Here is a 16,684-nt window from a genome sequence, read left to right as displayed (position 1 = left end):
CATTCCCCTAGATATTTAAACTTCTGTACTCTTTTAATTGTTCCATATTTGGTGACAATATTTTGTGTCGGATCCTTGTTGTCCAGAATCATTAGTTCCGTCTTTTCGAAGGATATCTGAAGTCCCGTCTTTACAGCAGTCTCTTGAAGTGTTTCAATTTGTACCTTGGCTGTTTCAGTGTCTTCTGCCAGTATTGCCATTTCATCTGCGAATGCTAGACAGTCAATTTTGACTCCAGATCTTCCCAGTGATATTCCATTTTCCACCCCTAATTCCGTCAGTCTCTTCCTCCACTCTCTGACCACTTTTTCAAGTATAACATTAAACAGGAGTGGTGACATCCCGTCCCCTTGTCGGACACCTGTTTCGATCTTGAATGGTTTTGACAACATACCCATAAACTTAACCTGTGATGTAGTGTCAGTGATGGTTTCTTTGATTAAATTTCTAGTTTTTTTATCTATCCCAAACTCCTCTAACGTGCTTATCAAGGTTGCTCTGTCGACTGAATCATAGGCTTTCTTAAAATCCACAAATACAATCACTAGATTTTTGGCTGTGAGTGCACGTAGTTGTATTATGAAGAGTAGGTTGAAAATTTGCTCGCTGCATGATCTCTCTTTCCGGAATCCTGCCTGGTATTCACCAAGTTCTTTTTCTATTATCACTTCAGTCCTGTTTTGTAGTGCCTTGGATAGAATTTTAGAGGCAACTGGTGGCAATGATATTCCTCTGTAATTGTTAACGTTTGTTCTGTCTCCTTTTTTGTGCAGCGGGTGTATTAATGATGTCTTCCATTCCTTTGGGATGCTCTCTGTCTGCCAAATCTCCTCAAACAGTGCTTCTAGCTGAGTCACTAAGTGTTCTCGGGCATATTTCAATAACTCTGCAACCATTGAATCTTCACCTGACGTCTTATTGTTCTTCAATCCTGTTATTATTCCCCTGATTTCGTCTTTATTAGGTGGTTCTGAGTCCCTTTATTTTATAGATTTTTATAATTCTTAGGGCTTAAATGATGATGTTCAAGTAAACTCGTGTCCTCGTCCAGAGGTGGTGCAGTTCTTTTCAGGCACATCGCGAATGGAGGTGAGTTGCAGACATACCAGCCCTCCTGCCATTCTTAAATTTGTGGCAGTATCGGGAATCGAACTCGGGCCCCCAAGGACGGCAGCTGATAATGCTAACCGTTACGCTCACAGAATCATCTAGATAATAAACAACGCCAGCAAGAGCACTTGGATTACCATCTCTTTCCATAAACATCCTAAGAGCAAGCAGGCTTCATACCAGGACGAAAAGCAAGAGGGATGAGAAACAAGAGAACAGATAATAAACATACTGCAAATGATAAAGAAATTCTACGAACTCAATGTGCCTGCAACGTACTGAGTTTTTCAGTCAGGAATCAGGCCTTAAATTAAAAAGAACCAAGTATTACTTGATAGTAGTGGAGAGATCTTGTTCCTTCCAGCTTATACAGGATATAGATCTCAAGGAAAGTCTACCTAGGAGTCCACATTTCCAGTAAGGGAAATTGTGAACGCGAAATTAAAAGAAGAACATGTATGGCTAAGTATGCACTCTCTAAACCAACTAAAACAGGGAAGGAGCATATTACCCAGGAAACAAAGAAGCGATTGTTCAAGATTTGATATTACCTATCGCCACATACGGCCCCAAGTTTTGGACTTTGAATGCTGCATGCTATAGGAGAATCGAAGTCATCGAGATGACGTGATATCGAAGAGCGTTACGAATGGCTTCGTTCTGAAGTAGTCAAGGATTGTCCCAAAGCCCATTTACACCCAAAATTATAAAGATAAATAATGAAATTTATTGGCCACATTATCCGGAGAAGTAAATTACTCTCTTATTCATAAAAACCCGAACATCTTGAAAGACTAGAGATAGATATTCACAGGACATGTACATTAATATGTTCTGAAAAAGTGATTAGCATTTGAACGGCTTCCTTCCATCTTCCTGGTCTATCCCTTCCAATCTTCCCATCCCCCCGCAAGGTCCCTGTTTAGCATAGCAGCATACCTCGACAAGGTACTCTCACCGCTCACCACCCTCTAGGACCCCGATACCACCTAGGGGTGATGAGGTGAAAAACCTTATCCACCAGAGAGAGAGAAAAAGAGAGAGAGAAAAAAAGGACGGAGAGAGAGAGAGAGAGAGAGAGAGAGAGAGAGAGAGAGACCCTGGTGAGAAGGTTGTTAGCGTGTCCGCCCCAAAATGGGAGAAATAGCGAACACGAGGAAGAAGATGGGCACAAGAAGAAAAACACCAAAGTTCAAGCACAATTTAAAAACAAGAAGTCATAGAAAAACTTACCGGAAGCAGCGAGGAAGACAACTAAAGGCCGTGGAAATTAATGCACCAGAAAATCAATGGCAGTGCTCCACCGAACGTGGCGAATGAAAACCAGCATTTACATGAAGTAAAAAAAAAACTTAATGGAAGGGCAAATAGTAAGTAACAAACCAAGTAATTAAGATGATAATGCCTAAGTTTATTTTTAAAACATAATGGCAAAATGTAAATAAAATCAACATAAGGTTGAAAAAAAATGGAAAAGGAAATTAACAATAAGTAAAATAAATTAGAATATACCCAGGTGGGGTTTTAAAGAAAATTAATTCATTACTAAATAACAATTAATGAAAAATAAATACTCTTTAACAGATAATAAATGGGGAGCTTTATGAAAACAACAAAGAAGGAAAGGGGTGACCTCCGTACCAAATAAAATGTAATCAGAAAACAACGGAAAACCAATAGACTCTCTTACATAAGTACAACTTGAAATAAAATGTGATCGATCACGGATAGTTATTTAATAAAAAAACTGAGTTAACAATTATTCAATTAACTGGATCTTCAACGCGGTCGTTTCTAATAATTACCAGATTTGAAAACGTTCAGTTTACACCAAGGACAGTTTCCAAGGCAAACAGAATTTTACGTTAAAAAACCTCCTCACGCGGGGCAAGGAAATGGTAACACAACATTAAAAGCAGGAGAAAATAAATAAAATTAATTTAAACGATAACCGATACACTCGGCCCCGAAGAATAAAAAAATCCAAGATCCACACAGGCACAACACGCCAGACAACAATTCACCCGACAACAATACACACACGAACCGTCGCCAAGGTAACCACAAGAAACAAGCAAGGCCTCCTAAAACACGGAGGAAAAACAGGCCAGAGAAAATAATTAAATTCACCCAAACCCCAGAAGGGGGGGGGGGAAGAAAACATACCAAACGAATTAGAAAACCAAACACAGGAAAGCAAACAGAAAGCCGAAAGAGGTAAGGTTCGGTACCTTGGAGACTGTACCTTGGTTTACAAGGAAAGTTACAATTTAAAATGCCAAAGTAGATCAGTAAAATTTTAAATTAATAATTCCAATTTAGTTCATGGTGAACCTTCCACATTACTGTAATTAGTTGCCGAAACAGTTTTCCAGATTTTCGATACCACACACTCAAAATAGGAATAAATTTAACGGCGAAGTCCAAATATTTATTATTATTATTATTATTATTATTATTTTTCCAGAAATCTTCGAAAATATCAAAATCCTCTTCAGGACGACGTTTAAAGTGTGTCAAACACTGGTACGTACCTTAGGTGATGAAGAAATGAGAAGAATTTTTAACCTGACATTGTTGACGAAGAAATACAGTCAAGCCACCGGGATCCAGACCTCGTTGTGAAGTATCCAGACGAAAAATAAATCTAAAAACACGGTCAGAAAGAATGGCAGGAGGTCTCCAATTAGTTCATCTGGGGCAAATCCCCGTTAACATACAATTTACGGTGGTTTCTTGGTACTCCAACACTCCATGACGCCGGACACAAATACACACCAGCACAACATGGTTGCCTCAAGCGAACTGCCTCTCGCGTCGGCAAGCAAGCGAGGAGGAGGCCAGTTTTGCCTGGTAGCAGGTCTGCGCATGCGCAACCAAACAGAGCTAGGAGATACTGCGCGCGGCCTACATTAGTTTAAAACGGTATGTCGAGCAGTCCATTGACACAGATATTCTAGGGCTCACAGGCCAGTTCAAAATGTTTATAAGGGGGAGGCTCACATTATTTAATATCGTCACAGCCCTCCCGCCCCGAATCGACGACAAAATCACATGCATATGTCATCAATGATGTGGTGGTCCCACATATACTGAATTTGGGCGAAGTTGTCCAACAGAAAACGACCACCAAGATTAACTAATTTTAGTTAGGAGTTCACATGACCAGGTTAATAGTCCAAGACACAGTTCCATATCACATAGTTTTTAGAAATAATTGACGGGTGCGATCAACATCAGTGTCCAGAAATGTTAACCGAGCACTCGGAAAATCACCAGAGTAATGTTTGTCATCAAATAGAGAGCACAATGACCAGAGTTCACCAAAGTTTCAGGTTCACCTAATACACATGTTTTCTATGCATCTCACAATGATACAGTTTATGACACATGACGCCGTTCACCTAGAGGTTTGGCAACTCTCACACTAATCACAGATATACTGACCAAAATTAAACCAAAACCACATGATTACAAGTCCACGCATTCAGGTTATTTTCTCAAGCACGGTGGTAAATTAATTTTTTAATGCATGAATACCTTTACAAGTCTCCTATGATATTAAGGGAATGCATGATCTCGAGTTGCAAAAGGGTGACAACAGGGGAAAGAAACGCACAACGGGACCAGGGGAGGACCAAAGAAAGGCGCAATTGGTGAATGAAATCTTCAAAATAAGTGAACCGCCAATTTTAGATCAATACAGTTTTGTTACGCTTGATTGAGTCAGGGCCACGGTACACCACTCAAAACACAGCAGTAGGTAGTCAACGAGGTAAGCACCAGTTAGTACACGGAGTATCCATAATACCAGAATGGAACGAGCAACCACACCCATCACCATAGCCAAACAAGACCTCAAACTTCAACACTCGATTCGGTTAGCAATCAAATACCCAGAATTAAAATCACCGCAAAAACAACAACCCATAATCAAGAGCATCGACCATAACATGAGGTGCCATAACCGCAGTGCCAAATAGCGATTTTCCACAGGAGCTCAAATTAGAAGCACAGAGTGAAAGAACACCTACCCTACAGGTACCATCACAACAGTACAACGGCTTACCATCACTAGCTAAACGTAATGAAATATGACATAGGTCGAGAAGGTTTTCCTCTAGACAAAGATCATTATACAGGCGTACACCAAAGAAAGCAAGTTAAGTCCAAGATATTGAATTTAGTAGTTACAGGGCTACGACACAGTGAAGAATCGACCACTAACAGATTCCAAGATCCACTGACAAGAGCATTAGGGCAAAAAAAAAATTTCAAATACGGGTTCAACTTCCCACATCAAAATACACCACCTAGTTGAATAAAAGAGAGGACAAGAAACCAAAACGCAATAGATAAATCCGGCTTCAAGAAGTCAGAGTTAGGATATAAAATATGGAAAATCCAAGGCTTAAAAGGGTAAACATGTTTAGAGCAAGGGAAGGATTGACTGGACCTGTTGGAGACTTCTTAAGGTATCCAGATGGAGGGTTCGCGAACAGTCTGTCATCGACAACAAATCAGCCAAGCAACACCAAGCCACCGCACACATCATTAGTCACAAATAAGCAACCTGGAACTAACGGAACAGAAATAGGGATAGAAAAATCACAGGAGGGAACACAATCTGGAATCAGTAACCAACCTACTACACAGAACCTTAAATACAATTAATTCCACAACGGCCAGCCAATCAAATTAAAAGGCAAAGTAAAACCTCAGATCGGAAGACCAAAATGGAAAATATCGAGCAATGACGCACACAACGTACACCACCGGATACCCAATAGGGTCTCGGCATTACCCGGTCTATAAATACGTGACTTTCCCATCACACTGTCCCAATACGGCCACAGGTACTTTCTCCTATCCACCAGGAGAGCAAGCAAATAAAACATAAGTGGCGGAATACGAGGCGAGTCCATGGAAAATGCTCACAGTAGCATGAAGAAGGCAGTACTCTACAAGAAGACCCCATAATCTACTCGCAGGAAGATTCCAGTACCGACCAAGGGAGCACTACTCCGTCCCATACCAGAGTAGCAAACCCAGAGCACGGTAAGATGACAAACACCAATGTCAACAGACACTAAGAGATCCACTGAGAAAAATGAAACACCATAGAGTGGTAGGTAAAATTAAAATGAGCTTTACAGTAGAAGAAGTTACAGACACGACATCAGATCAATAGAAAATGCATGGAGACAGGGAAAGAAAAACCCGAGCAAACCAAACAGACACATTACTGAAGACCAACAAGCTAATTCTGAGAGTAGTAGATTCATGTAGAAGAATGGCCATATCCACAGAACACGGAGGTAATTCAAAGACAGACACGAACACTGCCCATACCAAGGTGCCAACATCACCAAATAATACAACACAAAGAATAACCCAACCATGACAAACCACACCAGACATGTGTCAGCTCCACAAAGGGATTAAAGGAACACAAACATCCTCAACAACATGCCGTGAAGTTCTCATGCCACCCCAAAATAATTCCCCAAAAATAATCCACGGTACCGTTACAACACAACCACCTTACATATGTCCAAAGCCATCCCAATCAAGGTTCAAAAGGGCATATACCACCCCTCAGGCAGAGGATCATCAACAACACCACACAAGACCCGACAAGTAGATATGGTAGGGAATACTTGAACCCACAACTCAAAGGAATTAGATAAGTACCAAAAGGTTAACAAAATTTTGACAACACATATTCTAGGCCTATAATTACCACGGTAGTGCACGATACCAAAATGGAGTGAATAATCGGGCATAAGAAACACTAAACCACCAAGTAATGTTTACAGCAGGATGAAATCCAAAGCAGTAGTTCAGAAAAGGTCAGTCAGATTAATTACTACACAGCAAGGCAAGTTACGAGTAGCAAAACTTGAAGTGGCCCAGACACCAGATAAATATCCTTGAACTAGTTGATAGGTTACACGAGGAAGATGGTTCACGACACACCAGAAATAGTGAAACACGCTCGACCAAAAATCAGGAAGGAAAAACCCAGTTAAAACTATAATAGCTCAGGCACAAGGCCATCCAGTTATCCCAACCTAATACCGGCCAACATGGCCCAACCAACTGATGACTGCCTCACGAGCAGTTGACAGAAAAGACAACTCCAATCACAAACCAAGACCAGACATACATACACATATTCACGGATGGGATGATGAAATGAAAAGACACTCAAGCCAACAACACACAGCACACAGCCAAGGCACAAACACACAAAGCTCGGTAAAGATCGAAGCACATCATATAGGCAGATTCAATATACCAAATTCCACACAAGGATGGGAACACCTCTCTAGTAACAGGTCAAATAAACCAGACATGATCTCACAAGGGTGCATATTTAACGGCACACTAAAAGCCAACTACACTTCAGATAACAGAAACTTAAACCAAATTTAAAGAAATAATAAAGGACAAGTGAGGTTAAGCAAATTCCAAATTAAAAACCAACCAAAGAGAATAGAAACATTACAGGCTAGATAAGTTTCAAAATACCATGATGTTGCCCACTTGATTATCAGATACTAACAGCCAAGAACGGTCACTGGCACGGAAACAACAGAGGTTAGCCATAAGTTAGTAGGGGCAAATAACTTACCCACACAGCCCCAATTAAATGAAAAGCACATACAACCATCAATACCATAACACCAGGTCACATTTCAAAACCATGAAAGGGCATAACACATCACCGTGCACTTCAGCACATAACCGTTTACACATATAATTAGGCATAATGACATGCTTAGCGGCTAGGTCAAATTATAATCAGAATCACACACCAGAGTTAACGCAGTAAGAAGGTATTAAATTTAGAAGACAAATAAATGGTTAGCATGTACACCACCGAGGTACCATACAGGAAATATGCTAGAAATGATAATAACAACATTAAGTCTCGGAGCCCAAAGCAAGGTCAGAACAGGTAACACAACAAGGTGACCCCAGGACACACTATGTCACTCTCCAAAAGCAACCGAGCAACCTTCACATAACATAATGATCAGAAAAGCTCTCCACGATTAAACCAGATTAATTCCCACCGAAATCGCAACCACAGTATGCAGGTAGGCAGCAAAAATACAAGGTTGACAGCCAGTACGCATAATACAGGACATGTACCAGGCGGTAGTACACCAGTAGCCCTGAGTCAACCAAGTCATACTCTATTACAAGTTGTTCAATAATTACAACTTCCACCAACCCAGAATAATTAATTACATGCAGTCACTCACCAAATCCGCCAGGAAAAAGGAAGAAAAATTTACAGGTCACCTCGAAACAGCAAGGCAGAAGCCGAATTCACAGCACAGGTACCCAAAGGGTTTCAAAATCATAATCAGCAAGTAGATAAGTCCATACAGCTCAGCATAAACACAGTTGAAAGCAACAGGGAACTCCAAAACACAGGTACATGAAACAAATAACATAGGGAATTACACGAGATCCTTGCATTTCCTTTTACAATAGTTATTGACAATAACACTTTCAGTTTTTTAATTTTTGATTTCCATCCGCCAACATTCGCCACAGCACTGCACCGAGCAAGGGTAGGAGGGGAGGAAAGTTAGGCTGCACCAGGCAGAAACAACAGAGATTAGGCAGCAGAGCAACAACAGTGGAACAACAAACAACCACCGCTCTGATACCACTCTCACCGCTCACCACCCTCTAGGACCCCGATACCACCTAGGGGTGATGAGGTGAAAAACCTTATCCACCAGAGAGAGAGAAAAAGAGAGAGAGAAAAAAAGGACGGAGAGAGAGAGAGAGAGAGAGAGAGAGAGAGAGAGAGAGAGAGAGACCCTGGTGAGAAGGTTGTTAGCGTGTCCGCCCCAAAATGGGAGAAATAGCGAACACGAGGAAGAAGATGGGCACAAGAAGAAAAACACCAAAGTTCAAGCACAACTTAAAAACAAGAAGTCATAGAAAAACTTACCGGAAGCAGCGAGGAAGACAACTAAAGGCCGTGGAAATTAATGCACCAGAAAATCAATGGCAGTGCTCCACCGAACGTGGCGAATGAAAACCAGCATTTACATGAAGTAAAAAAAAAACTTAATGGAAGGGCAAATAGTAAGTAACAAACCAAGTAATTAAGATGATAATGCCTAAGTTTATTTTTAAAACATAATGGCAAAATGTAAATAAAATCAACATAAGGTTGAAAAAAAATGGAAAAGGAAATTAACAATAAGTAAAATAAATTAGAATATACCCAGGTGGGGTTTTAAAGAAAATTAATTCATTACTAAATAACAATTAATGAAAAATAAATACTCTTTAACAGATAATAAATGGGGAGCTTTATGAAAACAACAAAGAAGGAAAGGGGTGACCTCCGTACCAAATAAAATGTAATCAGAAAACAACGGAAAACCAATAGACTCTCTTACATAAGTACAACTTGAAATAAAATGTGATCGATCACGGATAGTTATTTAATAAAAAAACTGAGTTAACAATTATTCAATTAACTGGATCTTCAACGCGGTCGTTTCTAATAATTACCAGATTTGAAAACGTTCAGTTTACACCAAGGACAGTTTCCAAGGCAAACAGAATTTTACGTTAAAAAACCTCCTCACGCGGGGCAAGGAAATGGTAACACAACATTAAAAGCAGGAGAAAATAAATAAAATTAATTTAAACGATAACCGATACACTCGGCCCCGAAGAATAAAAAAATCCAAGATCCACACAGGCACAACACGCCAGACAACAATTCACCCGACAACAATACACACACGAACCGTCGCCAAGGTAACCACAAGAAACAAGCAAGGCCTCCTAAAACACGGAGGAAAAACAGGCCAGAGAAAATAATTAAATTCACCCAAACCCCAGAAGGGGGGGGGGGGAAGAAAACATACCAAACGAATTAGAAAACCAAACACAGGAAAGCAAACAGAAAGCCGAAAGAGGTAAGGTTCGGTACCTTGGAGACTGTACCTTGGTTTACAAGGAAAGTTACAATTTAAAATGCCAAAGTAGATCAGTAAAATTTTAAATTAATAATTCCAATTTAGTTCATGGTGAACCTTCCACATTACTGTAATTAGTTGCCGAAACAGTTTTCCAGATTTTCGATACCACACACTCAAAATAGGAATAAATTTAACGGCGAAGTCCAAATATTTATTATTATTATTATTATTATTATTATTTTTCCAGAAATCTTCGAAAATATCAAAATCCTCTTCAGGACGACGTTTAAAGTGTGTCAAACACTGGTACGTACCTTAGGTGATGAAGAAATGAGAAGAATTTTTAACCTGACATTGTTGACGAAGAAATACAGTCAAGCCACCGGGATCCAGACCTCGTTGTGAAGTATCCAGACGAAAAATAAATCTAAAAACACGGTCAGAAAGAATGGCAGGAGGTCTCCAATTAGTTCATCTGGGGCAAATCCCCGTTAACATACAATTTACGGTGGTTTCTTGGTACTCCAACACTCCATGACGCCGGACACAAATACACACCAGCACAACATGGTTGCCTCAAGCGAACTGCCTCTCGCGTCGGCAAGCAAGCGAGGAGGAGGCCAGTTTTGCCTGGTAGCAGGTCTGCGCATGCGCAACCAAACAGAGCTAGGAGATACTGCGCGCGGCCTACATTAGTTTAAAACGGTATGTCGAGCAGTCCATTGACACAGATATTCTAGGGCTCACAGGCCAGTTCAAAATGTTTATAAGGGGGAGGCTCACATTATTTAATATCGTCACAGTACTGGTCACCCTCCCCAGTTGTATCCCCCGAACCAGGGTCTGAAGCTCCAGGACACTACCCTTGAGGCGGTAGAGATCCCTCGCTAAGGCCGAGGGAAAAACCAACCCTGGTGGGTAAAGAGAAGAAGAAGAAGAAGAAGAAGAAGAAGAAATTATAATTCACTTCAATGAGAATATTTTCAACGACATACTTGCATATTTTTGCAAACTGGTATTCATGGCAGTGACGGCGCCATCATAACTTAAGCAGATTTTAAACAATGTACAGTACCGTACTTACAGTTTCATCCGCTGACGCTTCGTAATAATAACCATGTTTTTCACAGAAAAAATACTGGGACTAACCTTTTGTTTTTAACTAACAAAGCTTAACATAAACTGTATGAGCAAAATTTAGAAGGTATTTTATCGTCACCGAAGTTTTACAGTTTCACTGGCGCACTGAGCTTAGGTACAGCAACGACAAACGAGGGAAAATATTCCTCACGGCTGCGGAAACTTCACCTATAATCCAAGAGGAACGCTACAAAAATTCACAATATACTACCGTTATCGTCAAACCACTCGTATAAAGCAACCAAATACAAAATTCTTTTACTTCGCGCTTGGCTCTGTGTTCATGCTGGGCAACCTAAAACATTTTCCGCGCGAATCGAAAAACATACTCTACACGTTCCCCAACTAGAGTATGGTTCCAGTGTATGGGATCCTCACCAGGATTACTTGATTCAAGAACTGAAAAAAATCCAAAGAGAAGCTGCTCGATTTGTTCTGGGTGATTTCCGAGAAAAGAGTAGCGTTACAAAAATGTTGCAAAGTTTAGGCTGGAAAGAATTGGGAGAAAGAAGACGAGCTTCTCGACTAAGTGGTATGTTCTGAGCTGTCAGCGGAGAAATGGCGTGGAATGACATTAGTAGACGACTAAGTTTGAGTGGCGTCTTAAAAAGTAGGAAAGATCACAATATCGAGGTAATGTTGGAATTCAAGAGGATAAATTGGGGAAAATATTCATTTATAGGAAGGGGAGTTAGGGATTGGAATAAATTACCAAGGGAAATCTATATATATAAAATAAGAGTTTTGTCTGTACATTGCTCAGAATTTGAAAATAATGGTATTTCTGTATCGGTCATGTCCATAGTAACAAGAAAATGCACTTTTTACTTTTCCGTAATTTCTGTCTGTCTGTCTGTCTGTCTGTCTGTCTGTCTGTCTGTCTGTCTGTATGTATGTACACGCATCACGAGAAAACGGTTGAAGAGAATTGAATGAAAATCGGTATATACAGTCGGGGGATGAGCCTCTACAATCTAGGCTATAAATCATTTTACTCACGCTGAGTGAAATGGTAGTTTAGGGGAAGGCCTAAAATTGAATCCTCAACTATTTATGTTATTAGTGGTCTGATGAAAATCGGTATGTGAAGTCGGGGGATGAGCCGCTATAATCTAGGCTATAAATCATTTTACTCACGCTGAGTGAAAGGTAGTTTAGGGGAAGGACTAAAATTGAATTCTCAACTATTTATGTTATTAGTGGTCGTATTTTAAAGAAAATGGGTATGCAAAGTTGGGAAATAAATTGCTACAATCTAGGCTGTCAATAATTGTATTCACGCTGAGAAAAATGGTAGTTTAGGGGATGGCCTAAAATTTAATTCTCAAATATTGTTGTTATTAGTAGTCCTATCTTGATGAAAATCGGTATGCAAAGTCAGGAAATAAGTCGCTATAGTCTAGGCTGTAAATTATTTTATTCACGCTGAGTGAAATGGTAGTTTAGGGGAAGGCCTAAAATGTAATTCTCAAATATTTATTAGAAGTGTAGTCGATGAATACTATATAACTAAGGTTATATAGTATTAAATTTCCTATTATTCATGTCTTATACATTGTTACCGTACTGGCTATGATCACCAAGATATTCATGAATTTGAATTTTTGTTACTAAGTCCATATCAGCGCCGAGTAACGAGAAAATGGGTAAACAGTATTTAATGAAAATCGGTATGTAAAGTCGGAGAATAAGAAACCACAGTTTACGGTATAAAATATTTTACAAATCACAGAGTCGAAAGAAAACTAAATGTGTAGGCCTACAATATAGAAAGCTCATAACACTGATCAACAATAACATTACATGGACCATTGTTTGTCGTGATGTGCTTTGTGTCTTCTGTTGCCCCTCATCTCCGGTAGATTGGATTACTGCTGCGTACAGAGTATTTTTATTTGATTTCCGTCGCACCGACATAGATAGGTTTTATGGCGACGATGGGATAGGAAAGGGCTAGGAGTGACTTAAGCCTTAATTAAGGTACAGGCCCAACATTTGACTGGTGTGAAAGTGGGAAACCACGGAATACCATCTTCAGCGCTGCCGACAATGGGGTTCGAATCCACTATCTCTCGGATGCAAGCTCACAGCTGCGCACCGCTAACCACACGGTCAACTCGCCCAGTCGGACAGAGTGTAACAGCCTGCCTGAATATTGATGGGAAATAGCTGGTGAGTTAGATAACTTTCTTCTTTAGCATGCCATTCCCCTGGTTTATAAATTTTCTGATACTACTGGTACGTAACACACTGGATCATCATAGCATTCGGGCTATTCAATCCCTACTCTGAGGTACTGATTGGAATGAACAGTGTGCATTTTAGCGGAATACTGGGAGATGAGTGTTCATGGCAATCTGCGGCCTGGTCATCCCAGCTCTGGAACTTTGGACTATTAGATTGGCACCGCAATCTAATCGCAGCACTGTTCGTTAAAGGTGATAAAACGTGCGGCTTTCCATTTGGCCGTTTTATATGATAGCATCGCTTTTAATCGCTACATTCATACTTACGTTTTTGTAATGACCTATGTTGATTTCAGTTAGGAAAACCACAAAGTCAGTCTTTCTGAGAATCCCGTAGCGAAGCACGGGTACATCAGCTAGTGTTCAATAAATTTCCAATGTCATTGAAATTATTTCAGAAAAGGCTAGAAAAACAACAGACAGAGAATCTGCCACCTGGGCGACTTCCCTAAATGCAGATCAGTATTGACTGATTGATTGATTGATTGATCAATGAATTGCTCCCAAATACTTTATGCATTCCGAAATCCAAAAAAACAAAATAAGCACTTTTATTACAATTGATTTCATCATATGGGTATTTTTATTAGTAAGTACGTGCAAGTGGCTATACTGTTTTCTTCTAGTAGCCTTTGGCGTGTGGCGCTGAACACTTCGAGTGTTAGCATGCAGGACTACCCAAGCTAGCTGCTTCCCCTCCGTAAGACGCTGTGAAACTCGAGTGAGGCCTGCAGTTACCAGCCCGTCTCCCCAAGAGAAGGAGGTTTGGAGCACACACGTCAACCAAGCGACTTGAATGTCGCTGGGGTAGCTCGCTCGAGAGACCTGGACTGCGGTAAAACGAACGTGTTATTGAAACAGCTGTACTTGTCTTGATTTAACGGTTTGCAATTTGTTTTAACTTGATAAAGGAACGTCCGAAAGATAATGAGAAAATGTAAATACAAAATTATTTATCCCAACGGCGCTGAGATAGCAGGTGTTCAATGCACTTCACTGCATGCAGCTCTTCATGCCACCCTACCTTGTGCTAACCTTTTCATTTCTACATAGCTGGTGCATCTTACATCCGCTCAGATATGCTTGTCATATTAATACCTTGATCTACTCCTACCGTTCTTACCTATTTCACTTCCATCAAAAAACAACTGCACAAGTCCTGGGTGTCTTAATATGTGTGCTATCATTTTAGCTCCTCTCCTGGTAAAATTTATCCAAATCGATCTCCTATCACCAATTCGATTCAGTATCCCTTCATTCATTATTCCATCTATCCATATCACCTTCAGCATTCTTCTGTAAAACCACGTTTCAAAAGCTTCTGTCCTCTTTCTTTCTGAGCTTGTTATCGTCCATGTTTCACTTCCATACAACGCCACGCTCCAGACGAAAGTCATCAAAAACATCTTTCTAATTCCTATTGAACCCATGACCTTTGTGCCCTAAGAATATTATGCATAAACTAGCAAGGTACCCGTGCTTCGCTACGGTATTATACTGAAATTTATAATTGAATGCTTATTGTTTTAGATATATAATCCGCCGAAATTCGCGATCTGACACGTTTTCAGCGAGAATCCACCAAAATTCCCGATCTGACTCGTTTTCTATTAGATTACGGCACGTTTCCTCCCATTTTTAAATCTTCCTTTCCAACAATCGATTTCGTACTTCCCGGGCTAGGCTCAGGTATTCTTCCCGGTCAGTTGGGTCCGTAAATCTTTGCCATACCGTATTTTCCTATAATCATTTTTAATCTGGATAAAATCCTTCAGGAGATCCGGCGTGGTGTCATATTGGGTGCCTTGGCGGCACTGAACCCGCGGCCGGACTGCATTCTTAGTCATTACCCGTCCAGGAGCCGTTTCCAGCGCGGTCCGCATATTTGACGACGGTCCGGAACATTATTATTATTATTATTATTATTATTATTATTATTATTATTATTATTATTATTATTAATGTTATTCTTATTCTTCTTATTATTATTACTATTATGTGTTGCTGGGATGAATGATGACAGGGAAAACCGGAGTATCCGGAGAAAAACCTGTCCCGCCTCCGTTTTGTCCAGCACGAATGTCACATGGAGTGACCGGGATTTGAACCACGGAACCCAGCTGTGAGAGACCGGCGCGCTGCCGCCTGAGCAACGGAGGATCCTTATAAGTACATTAAGAACAGTAAAATCAATTGGTCTCACCTCCTTTTACACCCCACCGCCGTTAATTTTTAATGCCACACCCCCCCCCAAAAAAAAATTAAAAGAAGGCGTGTTTCTTTATGTTTAAGGGAGATTCCAAACACCAATGTTCACGTCTATTACCTTCAGTTTTGAGATGTAAGTATCCCCATAAATATAATTTACTTTTGTCACTTCATTTCAAACTACTCCCCCTAAGTGAATTTTCCCGCAAAGAATACTTGTTTCTTTACTAGTGAAGGATCTTCTAAATACCAATTATCACGACTCTAACTTCTTCACTTTTAGATTTATGTGTCCTCATGAAAGGAATTCAACTCCTTTACACTCCCGCCCCCCAAGATGGTTTCCCCCCAAAAACGCGTTTTTCTTTGTTTTTAAAGGAGATCCAAATACGAATTTTCACGTCTGTAACAACTTTAGTTTTTATTAGATGTATATATTCTCATACAATTAAAGTCAATTAATTTTTCAATTCTTTCACCCCCCTCCCCCCGCTTCATTGGATTTTCTGAGAATACGTGTTTCTTTACTTTTAAAGCAGATTGCAAATATCAAATTTCACGTCTGTAACATCTTCATTTTTAAGATATCAGTAGCCTAATTAAAAGAATTCAACACCATTTTCAGTCACTTTCACCCCCCCTCCTCCCAAGTGGTATTTCCGAAAATTAAAAATTCACGTTTCTTTATGTTTAATAGAGATAAAAATACCATTTTTCACTTCTGTAACATGTGAAGTTCTTTTAGATATACTGTTAAAATTCTTATTTTAAAATTTCACCCCTTTTGGGTTCCCCTTAAGTGGAGTTTCCAAAAACAAATCACCTATGTTTCTTTACATTTACAGGAGATTCCAAACACCCACTTTTTACGTCTGTAACATTTTACGTTTCCAAGATAATCTTTCAAAAAATTCACCCCAATTTGTCACTTCTGTTTAACCGCCATTAATAGGATTTTCCAAAAACTAAAAAAATACGTGTTTCTTTATTTTTAAAGGAGATCCCATATACAAA

This window comes from Anabrus simplex, chromosome 4 (genome assembly GCF_040414725.1).
Source record: "Anabrus simplex isolate iqAnaSimp1 chromosome 4, ASM4041472v1, whole genome shotgun sequence".
Lineage (NCBI taxonomy): Eukaryota > Metazoa > Arthropoda > Insecta > Orthoptera > Tettigoniidae > Anabrus > Anabrus simplex.
Note: the sequence above shows the minus strand (reverse complement) of the source record.